The following is a 4519-nucleotide window of genomic DNA, read 5'->3' as shown; positions in this document are numbered from 1 at the left end:
AGCTGATGAACAATTTGGCTGGAGAAACTAACAAAGTCATACTTTAGTAGACTAAAATATGAAAACAGTCGAAAGCACTGTGTTTCCTAATGAAAATGAAAATGCTTCAAGTATAGCGGCATGGCTTTTTTTTGAACAAACTCCAACACATTCCTTCAACGGGGAGTGAAACAGAGCACACTGGATCTTTTCCAGGTGGAGTTCCACCAACAGCATGCTTCCGAGTCGTGATGTTTTCACCCGTGTCGCTTGAGGTCATGGCATGTTATTGACTTTCTATGGTTGCTTCTAAGCCAATATGACTCGAGCCTGGCACTGATAAGGCCAAGTTCATGGCTTCAGTCCCCAACCTGGCCATTTGAGCCTCGTTTGAGAACTCGTAGTCTCTGTTGAAGGACATGAAATTGACAACAGCGCAGCAATTTTGGATGACATAAAGGAACAACCTGGGAACGCATGCCTGCTCCTCAAGGACTCAAACCCTCAATCTTCTGATCCGAAGTCAGACGCCTTGTCCGTTAGGCCACGTGGTTTGGCGGAAGTGCTCACTTTTCATGAATGTTCGTTTGAGTCTGTTTGAGCCAACTGCTGGTGTTGGGTTGGTCACGTGGCTGTTGGATATTGCTTGATTGTTACTTGAAATAATTGATTGTTGGTTGAAATAAGTGCATGCCACAGCATTTCTCCCATGTATCACGCTCTTAAAAACGTAGTCCTACCTGCACAGTGGATGCACCCACTAAGCCAGAGTATCATCTGCCAATGGAGGTCATAAAGCTTACGTGGCCCGATATGTCACCTGGAAGTTGGCAGAGGTTTTTTTCTTGGATCCCAACAAACAAAAAACCACAATCTACCATGAGACAGCACCTTGGACAGTTGCTGGAATGGCCAGCATGGGGATTGAACCCATGACCTTGGCGTTATTAGCACCATGCTCTGACCAGCTGAGCTAACCGGCCTACAACATTTGTGTGAACCGATCCTTTTGTTGACTAATATACAAAAAAGAGGTTGGAAGAACTGTTAAGAACATAAGAGAAATGTGTGTTTACAAGAAATTACTTCAACAGAGTGGGGAAAAAAGTCTTCTGTTGACTTACAAAAAATGCTTTAAGAAGAAATTTGCCACAAAACAATACATGGTGTGCGTCTTCTAATGTTAGGGTCGATAGGTGTGATATAAAGCAGCAGTTTTTGATGCAGTATGCTGTGTCAGACTTTGGAAATGAGTGATTTATCCAGAAAGTAGCTGGAAAAGTGATTTGGAGATTGTAGCTAAGCATGTAATGTATTCATTAGCGTGTCATGTGTCAGTGAATTTTTTGCTTTGCTTTCATTTGTAGTTGCGTACATCACTCACTTGGAAGTTGGCAGAGGTTATTTTCTTGGATCCTACCAAATAAAATCCACAGTCTATCATGAGACAGCACCTTGGAGGTCTGGTGGAATGGCCAGTATGGGGATTGAACCCATGACCTTGGCGTTATTAGCACCACGCTCTGACCAGCTGAGCTACAACTTGCTCCTAAACTGACCCCTTTTTTTTGTCTAATATACCAAAAAAGAGTGTGGAAGAACACAGAAGAAATGTGTGTTTACAAGAAATTACTTCAAGCTGTACCAATGAAAGCCAACTCTTGGAAGCTCCTACTGATCAGAAGCCACCTATGCAGTTCAGCTGATGAAAAATGTGACTGGAGAAACTAACAAAGTCATACTTTAGTAGACTAAAATAGGAAAACAGTCGAAAGCACTGTGTTTCCTAATGAAAATGCTTCAAGTATAGCGGCATGGCTGTTGTTTGAACAAACTCCAACACATTCCTTCAACGGGCAGTGAAACAGAGCACACTGGATCTTTTCCAGGTGGAGTTCCACCAACAGCATGCTTCCAAGTCGTGATTTTTTCACCCGTGTCGCTTGAGGTCATGGAATGTTATTGACTTTCTATGGTTGCTTCTAAGCCAAGATGACTCGAGCCTGGCACTGATAAGGCCAAGTTCATGGCTTCAGTCCCCAACCTGGCCATTCGAGCCTCGTTTGAGAACTCGTAGTCTCTGTTGAAGGACATGAAATTGACAACAGCGTAGCAATTTTGGATGACATAAAGGAAAAGAAAATCTGAGGCAAAAAAAAGAAAAAGAAACAACAGAAGTGTGCAGTTTAAGCACACCATCAACACGGAAAATAAATTATCAATAATCCATTTTAATAGCAGAAGTCTTTATGCCAACTTCAACAATATAAAGGAATATCTAAATGAGTTGACAAATCCATTTGGACTTATTGCCATTTCTGAAACATGGATCAATGCGGAGAAAGGACTGGACTTTGGACTGGAGGGATATGAAGTGAATTTTGTTAATAGAAGGAACAAGAGTGGAGGGGGAGTAGCTGTGTATGTGGATAAAAACCTAAATTACAAGGTGGTAGAAAGCATGACAACTGTAATTGATAATTTATTAGAATGTATAGCAATTGAAATTTATAAGGAAAAATAGAAAAATGTAATAATTAGCTGTATATATAGAACACCTGGCTCTAGTATTCAAGTATTTAATGACTTCATAGAGGAAATGTTCTCTAAAACAAATCAAAAAGTTATGTTTATCTGTGGTGATTTTAATATTGACCTGTTGAATCCGAAAAAGCATAAAATGACCGACGAATTCCTAAACACTATGTACAGTTTGAGTTTACATCCTAAAATAACCGGGCCTAGCAGAATTACACCACATTGTGCCACCTTACTTGACAATATTTTCACTAACAATATGGAAAACAACATTATGAGCGGAATATTAATTAATGACATCAGTGATCACCTACCAGTTTTTGCAGTTTATGACACTAATTATAAGAAAAATCAGCATGAAGAACAACTGAGATACAGACGTGTAAGGACAGAAGAAACTATGAATGCACTTAAGAATGATCTATTGAATCAGGACTGGGACAATGTGTACAAAGAAACTGATATTGATATTGCATATGGCATATTTTTAAGAATATTCATGGAATTGTACGATAAAAACTGTCCAACAATAAAATACAACAGAAAGCACAAATATTCAGATAGACCATGGATCACTAAGGGTTTACAAAATGCATGTAAAAAGAAAAATACACTCTATAGGGAATTCCTAAAACAATGAACAAAAGATGCTGAAAATAAATATAAAAAATACAAAACTAAGTTGACCAATATTATACGTGTATGTAGAAAGGAGTATTATAGTAAAATATTGAACAACAATAAACATAATATGAAGGGAATATGGGATGTTTTAAACGGTATCATTAAAAATAATTCTGGACAGCAAAGTTATCCTCAATACTTTATCGACAATGGCAATATTATGGAAAACACTGCTGATAAGGTCAACAGCTTTAATCATTATTTTGTAAATATTGGACCAAAACTGACAGAACAAATTCCTGAGTCACTGCCATCAGTAGACTGTAGTGAAAACCTGATTGATAGGAACCCTAACTCAATGTTCCTCACATCAGTGGAGGAAAAAGAAATAATTGACATTGTACACATGTGTAAATATAAAACATCAACTGATTGTAATGATATTGACATGAAAATCATCAAGAAGGTCATTGAAGGAATTGTAGGACCTCTAACATATATTTGCAACTTATCATTTCAGACGGGAAAAGTGCCAAACAAAATGAAAATAGCTAAAGTTGTGCCGCTGTATAAAAGTGGGGATAGACGCCACTTCACAAAGTACAGGCCTGTTTCTTTACTACCACAATTCTCCAAAATCCTAGAAAACCTGTTTAATAAACGATTAGACAAATTCTTAAATAAATATAAATTACTCTCTGACAGTCAATATGGATTCAGATCAAAAAGATCAACATCTCTGGCATTAATCGAATCAATTGAGGAGATTACGAATGCTATAGATCAGAAACAGTATGCAGCTGGAGTATTTCTGGATCTCAAGAAAGCATTCGACACAATCAATCATGATATATTAATTAATAAACTGGAACGGTACGGGATCAGGGGGGTTGTACTGCACTGGTGAAAAATTATTTAAGTGACAGGAAACAATTTGTGAAGCTGGGTGTCCATTCCTCATCATGCTTGAACATTGCTTGTGGTGTTCCACAAGGCTCTGTACTGGGTCCAAAATTATTTATTATTTATATAAATGATATTTGTAAGGCATCTGATATATTAAAATTAGTATTATTTGAGGATGACACAAATATTTTTTGTTCTGGGGGGAATCTAAAGGAGCTGCTGGATACAATTACTTCAGAAATGTGCAAAATTAAAAAATGGTTTAACAGGAACAAACTATCGCTAAATCTAAGTAAAACTAAAATAATCTTATTTGGGAATTCCCTTAGAAATGCACAAGTGCAGATTCATATAGATGGTGTGGAAATTGAAAGAGTACTTGAACATAAGTTTCTTGGTGTGATTATAGATGATAAATTAAACTGGAAGTCTCATATAAATCATATACATAACAAAATTTCAAGAAGTGTCT

At 37.3% G+C, this 4519-nt stretch overlaps 2 non-coding genes across 2 annotated transcripts; both read right to left on the bottom strand.

Annotated features, from left to right (window-relative positions):
• Positions 1-888: 888 nt before the first annotated feature.
• On the bottom strand, positions 889-962 carry trnai-aau (transfer RNA isoleucine (anticodon AAU)). The gene has a single exon. It is a non-coding gene; the product is annotated as a tRNA-Ile (tRNA).
• A 489-nt stretch (positions 963-1451) lies between these two features.
• trnai-aau (transfer RNA isoleucine (anticodon AAU)) lies at positions 1452-1527 on the bottom strand. The gene has a single exon. It is a non-coding gene; the product is annotated as a tRNA-Ile (tRNA).
• Between the last annotated feature and the right edge of the window lie 2992 nt (positions 1528-4519).

Source organism: Neolamprologus brichardi, unplaced genomic scaffold, assembly GCF_056152115.1.
Source record: "Neolamprologus brichardi isolate AB-2024 unplaced genomic scaffold, ASM5615211v1 NODE_ptg000031l+_length_7269946_cov_1, whole genome shotgun sequence".
Classification (NCBI taxonomy): Eukaryota; Metazoa; Chordata; class Actinopteri; order Cichliformes; family Cichlidae; genus Neolamprologus; species Neolamprologus brichardi.
The sequence above is the reverse complement of the archived record's forward strand: the minus strand, read 5'-3'. Positions and strand labels throughout refer to the sequence as shown.